We start from the raw sequence: 15456 nt of genomic DNA on the forward strand, positions 1-15456 counted from the left end.
GCATGCATATAAACGCATATGAGCTGGAAGCGGACAGAGGGCCGCACCCCTTTCACTGTCTCCCCGTGTTATATTTTGTTTGTCATATATTGGATTACGAGAATCAAGTGCAAGTGCATCATGATGCAGCGCGAATCGATTGTGTTGGCTCGCGTGTTGGTGACGAGGCCATTAGTCGAATGCACATAGGCCGTCGTTTCTCTCGCTCATAGACTCGCTCACACCCACACCCACAACCGGCGAATAGTATGCATACAAAGACTGAGGTTTAGACTGAATCCAATCATCATACCGACTATGGCGGTTATTCAATAGGCGCGCAGTTGAATAAACTATTATTGCTATAGTTGTCCGTTAGTGTATATGTATGCCGCCGGAAAAGAGTTTTTGACGGGAAATCCTTGGCATTTGTTTCGAGAAGTTCATTTTCTTCTGTGGCGAAACTCCTAACCAACTTTTATTTGCCCACCCATTTCATCTGAGGCGTAAAATCTCTCGAACCAACCCAACCAAACACGTCAAAAGCAGGGAATAAAAATATAATCAAAAGTTGTCCCATCCCCGCTCAGAACGGTATGGGCAAATGCGAGTAGTGAACGCGTGCACAAAAGCAAAACGACAGAGCCCTGAATAGCAATCTCTAATAACACATGAAATATTTATTCTCACAGAAAAGAAAAGATAAGAAAAAGAGTGTACAGAAATAGGTACCATCACATTTTGTTTGTTGCCGTAGTGTTCTATCCTCTCAAAGACGATATCCCGGCGACGCCTGGCGAGTTTGTACATAGGAATCTAGGTCAATGCAGTACTTTGAACACATAAGGCACCCACCCAAACCACCGTTACCACGACCACCACCCATTTTGTCGCCATTAGCTGCTGCTGTTGCTATCGCTGACGACAAAGGGAGCGTTGATAGGAGAACCTACCCCAACGTATTTTCCGCCGCAAGCACCAACGCGCGAGCGCTTATTAGAAGAAAAGTAAGAGGAAAACGTGATATTCGGAGAGGGAAAAAAAGACAACATAAAAGAAAATAGTTATCCTTCTGGGGATGGGGATATGCGTTCTCATTTTCGATTTTCTCGCTCCCACGCAACGGAGGATTATGGTTTCGCAAACGTTGCTCATATAATATTGGTAGAACAAATACGTAAATGCAGATGAATAAAATAACTCTCGAGGGAGAAGATTAATAAACTTTCGATAAGGACACCAAACCCACCACTTTGTCGGAATATCTTCATTTGTATACTACCTTTTTTAGTAGATCATCATTTTTCTTCGGTAATTGTATATGGATAGAAATTTCAATGATCGCACAGAATAAATTCAATTGGTGGAGCTACAACACATTACGGGGTTGCCGGGGTGGGACAGCTTGTTGAAAATGGTTTTGCAACCAGCTTGAAAATTGTTTGTAAACAATATTCAGTAAAATCCATCGCACTGCGTATATGCTGAGGAAATGAACTTAAAATACAGCCATTCTACGACAAACCCATATAGTGATTCTCAGATTTTCGTGAAAAATGATAGTTTTGTTCCTTATCGCAAAATATTAGTCCAGTTTCTGAAGTAGGACTACGTCTTTCATTTCTATACTGGAGTGTAAGTTCAAAGTTTTGTAAACGAAGCGTTATGCCGGAGAACGAGATTTTGAGCATTCTTCTTCTTCTTCTTCTTCTTCTTCTTCTTCAATGGCACTAACGTTCCTAGAGGAACTTCACCGTCTCAACGTAGTATTACATTACGTCATTTTTTATTAGTACTTAGTTGAGATTTCTATGCCAAATAACACGCCTTGAATGCATTCTGAGTGGCAACCTCTAGAATACGCGTGATCACAGTGCAAGTCGGAGGAAATTTCTTTGACGAAAAATTCCCCCGACCAGAACGGGAATCGAACCCGAACACCTGGCATGTTAGTTATGACGCTAACCACTCGGCCACGGGAGCATTAATAACTCCTAAACAACTGAACGAAATGGTATGATAAACATTTTATTCGAAAGATAAAATGTCTACGCGTTATATGCTTGTTACTTTTTGATCCAAAAACTTGTTTCAATAGCCCTTAAATATACTTCAAAACAGGCTATTGAAATCACACCAGTCGGTATATAAGCGAGTGCCGCCTGGAAATCCACTCAGTTATGATTACGCAACGATTGAGGTACGATCACTGGAATGGATGGATGTTTCCCTAACACAGACTTCAAAACCATGGAGCCAGGGGAAATTTAGATGCAAGCAGCGGAAACTTTTGTACTCGTTTGCGTTTTAGCAAATTGGAGTGTTTCCCTAACTAGAGGTGGGCAAAACGGTTCACCTTTATGGACCGTTCAGTGACCAACCGTTCACTTAAGTGAACTATTTCTTTTGAGCAGTTCGCTCACTCTTTTGTACAATGGAGGAATATGTCAAAGCAAGTATAAAAAGTTTGGGATGTTATCATTCATAAAATGCCGTTTTAATCATTATTCGTCCAATATTTTATTTCTTTTTTCTTCGTCCAATATTTGTTAAAAATAACTTAGCACAATAGAAAATCAAACTTTAATTTTGTTTGAGAGGTTATTCATTATTTTCAGCATAAACTAGCATTGTGCTGCATTGCTTACGATGTATTGCAATAAATGCTATAGCAAAACTGTGCCCAAACCGCGAACGTCCATCTCAAAATTATCGAGCACAATATGATATAATATAAAACATATTTCATATTTGCGACGCGAGTTCTACTGTTTAACAAGACTGTTTAAATTTTTTTTTTATCTATATTATAGTGATTTTCAACTCATTTGGCTGGTTCGTCACTTTTTACATCCATTTTTGGAAGAATGTCGGGAGTGAGAATTGAACTAGTGACATTTCGCGTGAGAGGCATGGATGTTACCACTACGCCAGATCGCCTCCACAGACTGCTTAAATCTTTCCGCTTTCAACTATATTTTCTGAGTGTAGTAGATTTGCATATCAACTTACTGAAATGTTTACCCTGAACTCCAAAATATTAATTTAAAAATTTTATTTAATAAATAGTTTAACAATCCTATTTAAAACCATCGTATCCTGAAATGTTGCGTTTTTTATGAAAGCGACAATACCGACATATTATTGCTGATGTTTCATGGGGCTATCGTTTGTTTCCATTCGTTAATTTGAGAGCTATTTACCTTGCAGCACCATTCATCTATCACTCATTCGGTTTCTTTCCTCTTATGCACCGCTTACCGTATTTCTTTCAAATTTCAAAACCACGAAGCCTGCGGAAAAACTACATTGCAAAATAGATGCAAGCTGCGGGTACTTTTGTACTAGCAGCTTGCATCTATTTGCAAATTGCAACGCTTTGGCTCGATTGTTCAAGACTGCATTGGAAAATATCTCTTCATGTCGTCAGCTCACTCGCATACCGTTTGATGATTAGGCAAAATGTTGATAACTATTTGCTGCGATAACTATTACCATAATGCATGAATTGACTTAAATTGGGATTTGTTTGCAATTGAATTCGTAAATAGTTTCATTCATTCCCTAATTGATTCAATAACTTAATCAATACACACAAAAGATAGCTCTGTGCAGCTGCGATATCGTACCCAATGAGGAACATCCGATGTGGGATTATTGCTAATTGCTAAATACAATTGATTACTAAGCCAACAGTAGTCCTATGTCAACCTTGCGGTTATGTCATAGTTTTTTTTTTCATTGGGGTGCCAATTTCCATTTTAGAGTGGTCCGAAAAAATTTTTTTTTTCGATTTTATTCAAAAATGTATTTTTTTTAAATTCATAACTTTCGAAATACAGGATCGATTCCGATGATTTTGAAGATGAATCAAACTGATACCAATAAATGAGAGTTCATTGAAAAAATATGACACTTGCAAAAAATCGGTTTTTGTTTTCGTGATTATTTATTGTATTTGTATAGTTTACATGGTCTCGGGACCAAGAGCGCTATATATTTTTTTAATTTTTCTTGAGGGCAGAGTTTTTTAACACATTAAGGACCGCACGTTTTGGGGCAAACTTGTATACTTCATTTGTTCGGATTCCACGAATGAGATCGTTTCCTTCGATGTGGATTAGACGAAGGCGAGTCAACGGTAGGCCGTGTTAGAGGCTGTCCACATACCACGTGGACAGAAAAAGCACGATTTCAGACTTCCCCCTCCCCCTCCGTGGACAAGCGTGGACATTTTCATACTCCTACCCCCCCTTTGTCCACGTGGACATTTTTCCTTTTTTTATTAGAATAATTGAGGAAATAACTGAATTGCGCATAAATTAAATTTACGTTCACAGTTTTGTTTCAGAAGTGTGTTTCTTCTATCTGGAAATCTTAAAGCTTCCTGAAGTATTGGCAACAGCAACAACAATCCTTGAAGTGGATTGTATATTGTACTAGCTGACCCGGCAAACTTCGTTCCGCCCGAAATTTGTTTTTTGTTATCAATACCTTCACACATTCACGTTTTCTTACTATGAGCAAGCTCATGGGTCCAATCGCAGAACTGTTCATTGATTGATCTTCTAATGGACCCCGTTGAATTTTGAATGGCAGCTCTCCCTTAGAGAGGGGGTGGAGTATCTAACCACCGTAAAAACATTTATTGCACCCTAAAACCTCCACAAGCGAAATTTGGTTCCATTTGCTTGAATAATTCTCGAGTAATGCAGAAATTTGTGTTTCATTTGTATGGCAGCCCCCTCCCTTAGAGAGAGGAGAGGGGTCTCAAACTATCACGAAAACCTTCCCCGGCCCCCAAAAACCTCTACATACAAATTTTCATGTTGATCGGACACAGACAGACAGACAGACAGAAATCCAATTTTATATATATATATATATATATATATATATATATATATATATATATATATATATATATATATATATATATATATATATATATATATATATATATAGATAAGAGCTTCATTAGTGCCGAATTTTTCGAGTTTTTGAAGCGCACTAAAACGAACAGAACATTTTATATGCATTTATCAATTAAAAAGAATTTCAGGAAAAGAAAAGATGAAGTAGGAAGCATGTATCAATCTCAATCCTTTGTCAAGTGAAGATCTATGGATATCAGTATAGATCTTCACTTGACAAAGGATTGAGGAGTAACGGGTCGAAATTTCTAAGCGATACCGGAACGCCTGTAGCTTCGATACAATTGATTACATGAAAATAAAAAATAGAGCATTTTCAAGCTACAAATTTCTAGTTTAGGGATATCGTACTCATTGATTTTTTACTAACCTTACCCGAAAAGTTATTTGTATTGCTCTTTAGTTTCTCCCATTTATGTTGTTTTGATTTTCTTCCGCTTAAATCCTTATCAAAACATCACTTATGACATTCCAACAGTTTACTAGAGAGTAATTCAACGCCAAATTAATCGGCCACTGCACCTTCCCACCCATTGTTTTGAATTTGTTCAATTGTTCAAAAGAAAAAAAATATAGCTCTGCCCTATTGAAATAAGTTTTTAAGAGATCAATTGACTTTCTATTAAAATTTAAATAAACTTTCTCATAAGTTGAATAAAATATTATCATATATAGGTTGTTGGGTAGTCGATCCGAAATATTCCAGATGATAGAGAGTCATGTTTGATGATACAAATCTTCCACGCTTATGGTCAAATCCCAACTACGGAAGAATTATTGAATATCCTTTCTTTTGCCCTAAACTGATTTTAATTCAAAAAGTACGCTGCTCAGCACAATTCAATTGCTTCCATTTGAGGAAATTTTGCATAAAATTCTGTTGTGAAACATTTAAATTAAGGGGAGGATAACAAGATGGAAAACAGTGTGGCATCAAGGAAGGAATTGTAGAGTGGTTGGAGAGCTTCAATTTGGTTTATAAAAACGATTCAGTTTATCATGCATTTTTGGAAAATTAATAAAAACACATGAAAGACACATTTTAAAGTTCTTCTTTACTTCTTAAGGTTTCTTGGTTACAAAAAATCTATTTATTGATAAAGATGGAGAGTTTTGAAATACTTAAACATGTATTGTTTAATTTAATTTTAAATGTATGGATGATTGTATTTAAACAAAATAATCTTCCTTTCCACGTGGATGATGAATCACAAAGCAAAAGTCCACTGATAAAAGACATGACCAAGACATGTCCACTGATGAAGCAAGTGGTTTTACATCCAAAGTTAATTTTTAGCACATGTTACGGCATCCCGATTTACTACATTAAATGAGCTAAAAAATAACAGAGAATGTTCTACTCCCTAATACATGTATATTATTAGCATATAGAGCCAATATGAGCGAGCGAAACAGGACACACATTTAAATGAGATTTTTTTTTTCTTTATTTTTGAGACTTTCAGCCTCCTGGGCTGGTTCGTCTCAGATTTTAAATGAGAGCATATGAAAGCTTTTCGTATAGTTTGCCAAATACACGGCCCAGACAGAGAAAGATATATTCTCGTCCATGTTCTTCTTTATCCTCTTGGAAAACACTTTCCAACTTCATTTTATGATGAGGTGTAATATTATCACGCTTCAGTATATGGATAGCGGGGTTGTATAAAATAGTTTTGCATTCCAGCCGGCCTTGCTTCGATCCCCATTGACGTCTCATGAATTTTTTTTTTGCACAATCCCAAATGAAATGAGAAAAGAAAACAGAAGGAGATGTCTGCTCGCATACATACAAACCTTTTTTTGATCTTTTAAAACAGCACATTATTTGTGCATTTCACCCAGATGCACACAAAATGGCATCTTTTCTGCCAAAGATGAATTTTTTTCTGCCAACGCTAGTTTGGGTGTACATTGGTGGAATGAGAAATGGTAAATATTATGAAGTCAAATCAATTCACTGAAACTACAGTGGCTATACCGTTTTGACGTGGGACTAACCGGAATATATGGGTGGTGAAACGAAAACCTGAACACAAAACATGCAGGAAAAATGAAGAGTTCGACTGCTTATAACTCGAACATTTCTTAATAGACTGGAATGATTTTTGCATCAATTGATATGAAAATATTTCTACGCATCTATCATTATCAATTAAAGATTATTTTTCATGAGATAAACAATAGAATAACAATAGAATAACAGTGAAATGTCAAGCGTTATCTAAACGCCCTAACTTCTAAGTTTCAATTGGCCCGATTTATGGTTTCTCCAACACAAAATTCAAAATCAATGTGCCTGGGGGAATTCGCTTCGCAAATACATGCAAATGGGGGGGAATTCGCCTTACCAAGGTAAGGTGAGAAAGGTGTTTCCTGACTTTTTTGTATCCCTTTTTTTGTTTATTTTAGGCTCATTAGCATGTTAGCTGTAACAGAGCCGAATTTCAATCGTGTACATGTCAGGTGTTTATCATATCTATAATTAGCACATTACACAGTTGCCATTTTTCGGCGTTAGAGTATTCCCTTCTATACCATCGCATATGGTACACATTTACACAGTAGCCATTTAGGCGTAAGAGTTTTCTTTTCTGTTCTTCCATTATCCAGTTGGACCGGACAGCGGAGACAGTTGATTGATCATTGTTGAGTTATTTATAGAACAGCAGCCCGGTGTTGTCTTGCAGAGCAGAGCAGTTGTATGGATGAATCGATCTTATTTCGACCGTGGATCGATCTCCATCGCTGATGATTGTTGCGTGGACGTAGTTATTCTGTAATAACACAAAGATGGTCAATGAGGGCCCTGAGTTTTGAACTCACGATCGATCGCTTACTAAGCGAACGCGCAACCAATATGGCTACGGAGACCCCCGTTTCCTGACTTAAAGGGAATGAATAAAGAAAAAAATACTATTTATAATACTTACTCGATTATATATAGTGAAATTAAATCGAAGACATTATATGTTCGAGTCCGCCCTTTATTTGATTAATCGATTAATCGAATGATTACCGGACATCACTGGTTAAAGCTACAGTCATTCCCCTCTATTTCGCGCGGCGAATGACGTGAGATGGCTCAAGTAGCGGTGTTCTCGCAAGCGAATGGCGTGACTATAATTTGTCACTTAGGTGAGATTTGAAGTAGTGTCCACATATGTTATTGACTCAGATATCAAATAGAAGGTGAAATATAGGGTGGCTTCCACAATAAAGCAAAAAACTTCTCTATCTCATGTCATTCGCCGCGCGGAATAAAGAGAATTTTATTTATACGAAGTTGAAAATTTGTTCTTTTTAATTATTGATAATTAACGCAATTTAATTAGTTGGTATTTTTGGGCTAATTGTTTTTTTTATCGTCATTCTAACAACAATATCGTTTTCTTGTTTTGTTTAATTAGTGTCATTTGGAGTACAACTATACTTGTGCTGAAATAACACTCCTCTTCAATAAGAGAAGTGCAATCTTTTCTATAAGTAAGCCCTTAATTTTTTTTATATCTTCCGATTCATATCTCAAGGTGAATGAAAATATAACAGAGCTCCACTCCCAATTTCACTTTCAATCTTTTAATCGGCCCATTTTTACACGCGTTTCATTGAAAGAACCAATGCTTGAATTTAAGGCAAAAAAGATCGTAATCATCGAACGATAGCGAGCTCCATTGACAGTATCGTGGCAATCATCTAAGTCTTTGAAAAAATACGGACCAATTTCTCATTGCCTGATGCAACCCAAGGACAGACATGTGATTCACAAACGATGGTTGCAACGAATCGTCATCTGGAAAGGCTTTTTCGGGATTTATCTAGTATACTTCGATGATACATAAACCCTTTGCGAGAATAATTGTTGTACGAAACTTAAAGAATTGAAGCGAACAAAAAGTTTGAATTGATTGTTCAACTGAATTTAAAGTCGTCTCCAAGACTGAAAATCCTTTCATTTCCATATCAAAGTGATTAGAAGAATGTTTCCCTTTTGCGAAATGAAAAACAAATCTGTCTGAAAATTTTCAATCAAAAATGTATATTCGAGATTTGAACAAAATCATTTTTTCGGTAGATCCTTTTTCATGGAATTACTGAATATTAATATAGTGAAATCTTTTCTGGGAGCAATTTCAGTTTTCCTACAATTGATGCTCATATTGTACTCTCCTGATGAGTCTGAATAATTGCAATGAATGCATTCGATTCTTGTCCAACTTATTGTTCAAATGGCATCCTCCCCGCCCTTCCAGACAAGCGCCACGCAAACGCCAAGAATGTTAGTAGGTACTTGGACACTGAAGTGCCCCGAGGAGAGTGGAGCGCATTTGCTTTTGTCCTACAGTTGCCATTGTTATGTCACGATTGCCAACAGTTTCTCCCCTCACTTCTATTCGCTTCGGAAAGGCAAATATTAAATTTTCTATTTTCATCAACCATTGAACTGCTCAAAAATATGCTTCTCAGCCGCGAAACATATTTATTTGTGGTACATAAGAGAAATACAAACCAGCCAAGGCTAGCCCAAAAAGTGAATTTTCGATAGTCACAAACACAAAAATGCGCTTTTCGTGCGCCGTCTCCCACTCGCTGTCTCTCCTCGGACTGTCTGAATGGCGCCAGAAATGGATACATAGACAGGGTTTCATTTTTTTTGCGCCTGCAAGGTAGACTAGAACGCTGTATATAAGGCGTGCACACACTCTCCAAAATATTGATGCGACTCTTTTTCTATCACACTCTCTCTTTGCTTCTCTCACGCTCCCCCGTGCAACCAGACAAAGATCAAGCTCAAGGAGAACCGCGTACAACGACTCTGAGGTTGTTATCGGGACGTTGGTTTTTGGTGTTGGTGAACTTTTGCCGCGTTGGCCACAACATGGTCCTTTTTATGTATTGGCATGCTAGGTAACAGCCGTACCTAATGTTTTGCGCACCGTTCGATGTCTGGAGATACAGCGTGGAACGGGAACGGGTGTGTCGGTTGCCTTAGTAGGTTGCAAGGACATTTTCTTGAAGAGAAAGCGCACACACACACACACACGTAGACCGGCAAATGTGGAGGTGGGCAGACAGAGTTTCGAAATGATACTCAAAAAAAGGCTCACGCCAAAATTCGGGGTCATAGGTCATGGTTCGGTGACGGTAGAAGAGCATAACACCCGTTCCGAAGTTTGATCAGCGGTAGGTTAGGGATTTCGCACGGGAATTCTAATGCGATAATCGAGTGCACTCTGCTTGTAGGTGGCAAAGGCATCGTTCGAGGCGATTTGCATTTGACGTGACTATTGGTTGTTCGGCTGGTGTCTATGGGTTATGTTTTATCGATTTATCAAAAAACAAAAAAACTGTATATCTTTTGTCAATGCCTCCGAATAATATATGACACATATGTACATATGTACATCAAATAGGTTTTTCGGTAAGTCGTGAAATTTTGAGTACGCGTTTCTCGTGGTGACGATTAAGAACAATCGTTAGTTTCGAATGTTTAGATCATAAAAATGAAACAGTTTACCTTCATAAATGTGTAATCTGGAATTTGGAAATTGAAACTGGCTAATTGAAACTGCTAAGATAATATGGTATTTGTTTGATTTTTTTTTATCTGGATAAGGAAGATGAAAAAGGAGGTTTGGTCTATATATGAAATTTGAATTTGGAATAAGAGTTTAGAATCTGAAGCCTCAATCTAAATATTAAATCTGAATCTGACTCAAAATCGAATGTGGAATCATCAGCTGAAATTCAGAAACGGATGTAAATGGGCATGGATTCAGATGAAGTTTGATAATCAACTTGAACATGAACATTCTTTGAAATATAGGGTTGGGGAATAAGAAATGTCGTATTCCTGATCGAAATTTGACACTTTATTTAACATACCTAAAATTATCCAATTTAAGTCAAATATGCGCCGTTTTGTTCGCAAACTTGTTGTCATTAAGAAGGCAACTTCATTATGAGTACTTTTCAAATAAAAAATCATCAATGAAAATTACCTTCTTCGTATCAAACTGGTATTCAATGTGAGTGGGAAACTTTGTTTTGTTCATGTGATATAATAATCTCATACAAAAATTTCATCTGAAGATAATTTGATATTATAATGATAAGTTTAGTGGGAAACTAATCTCGTATCCAGATGTCGAACCGTACCGTTTTCATCGCGGATACGTTTCATTCCGTTTCCACCGTGAAGTGTATTCGAAGTGTATTCGAGAATCAGGCCCTATGTAATTTTAAATCTTCCCGTTGAACATTTTTCAATTTATTTTTTAAAGTTGGTAGTTGGTTGGTCTTAATGTCACATTTGAGCGGGGTCTGTCATTTAGTTTGTTTACAGCGTTATTGAGAACAAATAACCTTTTTTTCGACAGTTTTTGACATGGGTAACTTTATTGGTTAAAGTTATTGTGTAAACTTTTGTGTTGCAAACAAAATTTCTTGTGCCGAAACGTTGAAAATGTTGCAGAATACATTTGGTGACTCAAATATGTCCAAAATATGGGTGTAAGAATGGTATAAGGCATTCAGAGACGACCGAGAAGAGATGAACGATTTGCCATGTTAGGGACATACCCCAAAATCTTAGAAGGTGAAAAATGAAGACCGACTCTACTCTCACTAGCTTCGCTTAGACTAGAACTGCTTCGGCAGTCGCCTAATGAATACAAATCTGCCTCTTCATTCAACTGACTTCAATCCACACTTCTACTCCCCTAGGAACGAAATCTATACCCGCGTACGCAATCTCATTTTTCATTTTTCGTCCATATAAAGAGGAACGAAAACATGATTTCTGATGCAAAAAAGATGTTACCTCATCAATGGACGGTTTATTGTCTACCCATCGTGAACTCAAACCAACGAACTTAGACTTTTATCAAGTATGCTATAAAGGTCCCCGCGTTAGTATTAGTAAATAGCGTGCAGAATAGCGCACACACACTGCACGCTATTTTATACGTGTGAGTAATTTTAGTGTACGATACAAAAGAATCTAGCTCACCTGTAGCGTATGTCAAACCACGTTGAACTCAAACATCGATGCATGCACACGTGTATGGGAGAGAAAAAGAGAGGAACGAATTCGTTTTGGGGGAAGTCACCTCAAAATGCAATGAGGACAATTTGACTGGGAATGAAATGATATAGTCGAGTCGGTAGAGGGAGATAGCGACTAAACGCCCGACTGAATGTTTAGTCGTTTTGGCGGAGAAACTGCGTGAAGAAGCCAAAACTCATTACTAATCGAATACGGATAAAGTCAGTCAGATAGTCCGCTGACTATCGTCAGTTGACTATGACTGTGCCCTGGTTAGGGACAATCATCCACCACTCCAACTCATGAAAACATCGACAAAATAAAAGTTACTGTGCTCGGAAATAATCATTTTAGGTTGAGAGAGCTAGCCCATAAATTAAATATCGCTCACGAGACCATTTGTCATATTTTGATTGATGTTTTTTGGGCATAAGAAAAGTCGCAGCACGACTAGTGCTAATAGAGCTCAATTTTCTTCAAAAGTTTTATCGCAATCAAGTGGATGAAGACATGCTTGAACGATTGAATTGTGATCCTAAAATCTGATATTCTTGAATACAACTACGAAAAGTGTTTCGATGACTGAATTTTTCGCTGAAAAAAATGTCTTGCTTCAGAAGGGGGGCCTATTTTGAAGGCGATAATACAAATTTAGTGTTATTCCCACAAGCGCGCGTTCATTGTGATTTGGAAAACTCACAACTTTAAACTAGATGGAAAACATTCTGTGGACAAGAATGTAACTTTGCAACTCCTATATGATATCGTGTTTTAAAAAAGGTAGAGTAAACTGTTGTACAATTCGTGTTGGTTCCGCCATATGAGGAAAAACAGTCACTGTTACAGAACAGTTTTGTTTAAATTAAACTTTGATCTTCAAATCACAACTCTCTTTAGTTTGTTGTGCCAAATCGGTCCCAAAAAATGATGTCGACAACGGTGTCGATGTCGTTTTGCAATGATTTTATCGACCTATCCTTCCTATTTGACAACTAATTACGAGCCAACGTTGTGCCAACCTGGCACCACGTCGGCCGATTGCAAAACTGCTTGCCCCTTATTATGGCTCTATTCGAACTAAAGAAAATCAAACAAAATATATAAATGAAGATGTTTACAAATATTTATTTATGTTTACATTCAAAACATTGGTACATTATTTTCTTCTTTAGTAGGGGAGAGGGAGGCAAGATGACGAATCGGTAATTTGACCCGTTGTAATGAAGGTAGCGCCACCTACTTTTTACTGAAGATGCATCATAACAAGGCCAAACTTTGTACTCGGTAACTCTTCCGAAAACGTTATCACAAAAAAAGTGAAAAATAAAAATGAGAAAAATCGTGATTTTGTTATGTTTTTCCGTTTGTTCACATTTCATTATCCACTTTATGAGAAAAGTTAAAATTTCAAAATAATTTTATACATGATAAAGGTACTCTATTGTACATAATCTGTTTGTTTCCGACGAGTTTCAATCATGAATTTTTTGACGTAGAACTACGTCTTTCAGGAAGGGTGCCAAATCAGAAAACAGGTCACGTTTTTGTGAAATAAAGTTAACGTTAATAACTATTTTCAAAGCGAACGAATTCTGATACTTTACACACCAATGGAATCGGAAATTTTCTAAGATTCGTTTGATATACTATACAGTACAATCCACTAATGCCTAAACAGTTTAAATTAATGAAAACTGGAAGCATTTTCATTTTCCCATACATTTGTTCTGCCTATTTGTGTTCATTCCCGAACAGAGCTGTCAATAACGAGCAACATATTTGGTTTAAATAAGCCATCCGCTATTTGAAACCACACTTCTTCTCGTTTGTTGGCCATTAAGCAACATGGTTACCGCAAAGCGTCGAGCGGGAGAAGATTGTTTTCTTGTCGGGTGAAGGAGGGGAATGAAATAGAGTTTCTTTCCACAAGGGCCTTTCTCGGGACTAGAGGCGGAAACCAGAAATAGAATAGAATGAAAACACAGATGCGTGTGAGCTAGCATAACACAACGAGCGGATATCATTAAGCCTATTGCTGATTTCACACACATACACACACAGCTCGATACAAGGAGGGGAAGCCCTCTGTATCGAGGTGTGCTACGACAAAAAAGAACAGCATACGAGAATTTTTTGTGCTAATGCGGATATGGAAGAATATCCAGAATTTTGGAATAAAGATATACACTGCATTTATTTAGATAATCGTATATTTCATGAAAGTATGCTTTCAAGTACCAGCAGGGTAACATTACTGTTGCATGTTGTGGGGCTCGATCACATCTCTAGCGGAATATAAGAGCAAAAGGGTTCATAGTTTGTGATCAATGTCTGAGTGGGAAGAAGAAAGTCTGATGCGAATTGAACCAAATAAACGAGAAGTGCTGATAGCTTTCGAATCTACTCGACTCTTTCGAGTCTACTGAAGTAATAAAAAATTAAATAGCTAAAAAGATATTACAGAAATTTCGATGCATTCTAAAATAATATCCGAAGTGATAAACAAGTGAATTGAATATTATAATTCCGTAGTTCTACGTCGAAAACTGCGGTCGTGTCCTAGACAATTTTTTTTCAGCTAAAATTTTTTTAATGAAAAATTCGCTTGGGGGCAATTTGGCGAACTGCAACATTATGTTAATTTTTGGATTTTTATTGCAGATGGTTAGAACTTATAAGCGAAAAAGAGACCAGGTCGGACACCAGTTTGGAGAATGTTATGAAAGCTATAGAAGAAGGTTTGTCTGTTCGGGGTGCTTCTAAACAGTTCGGTGTGCCAGAACCAACTTTGAGACGCTATCGACGAAAATATCCTGACATGGAGGTTAGATTTTCAATTCTGCATTTGCGTTTCCATGTTCTTTATGCAAGAAATATTAAATCAAAAATGAAAAAAACACCTATCTGATTTTAGGATACGTTATCTTAACACATTGCGGACCGCTGACGAGATTTCTCGTGCTTCGCGTTCCGTCTGTTACGGATGGATAACGAAATAACTCGTGTTTTCTACACTTGAAGGTTAAATTCATGGTTTGCCAAGAATCTAAGGGGCTGTCCACATACCACGTGGACAACTTTTGGGGGGGTAGGGGTTACGAAAATGTCCACGCTTGTCCACGGTGACGGGGTAGGGAGTTTAGATAATGTCCACGTGGACATGTTAAATTTTTTTAAGTACAACATTCATGTTTCTAATTAAAATTAAATGAAATCTGCTTTGTATTTACAATATTTTTTGAACTCTACCCATCTCGAGTACTCTGAATCCATCAATTTAAAAAAAACTGAGTTGCTTGAGAATGCTGCTCGGTCACATATCCATTCTTCCATGAAATGCATATTCTGAAAGAAACGCACATGAATTGGGATCGATCAATCGATTCCAATCGGTAATAGAGGAGCATGAATTCCGTCAGGATAAGAACACCCAGAAACATAAAGAATGTGAAAATTTGTGTAGCGTTAAAAATCTCGACTTGAGTGAAGGTTTTA

At 37.3% G+C, this 15456-nt stretch overlaps 1 protein-coding gene across 5 annotated transcripts in view; it reads right to left on the reverse strand.

Moving 5' to 3' along the window:
- LOC129770491 (ecdysone receptor) overlaps nucleotides 1-15456 on the reverse strand; it is a 680728-nt gene that overhangs the window by 392391 nt on the left and 272881 nt on the right. The gene's annotated exons all lie outside the window — the stretch shown is intronic.

This window comes from Toxorhynchites rutilus, chromosome 2, assembly GCF_029784135.1.
Source record: "Toxorhynchites rutilus septentrionalis strain SRP chromosome 2, ASM2978413v1, whole genome shotgun sequence".
In the NCBI taxonomy this organism is placed as follows: domain Eukaryota; kingdom Metazoa; phylum Arthropoda; class Insecta; order Diptera; family Culicidae; genus Toxorhynchites; species Toxorhynchites rutilus.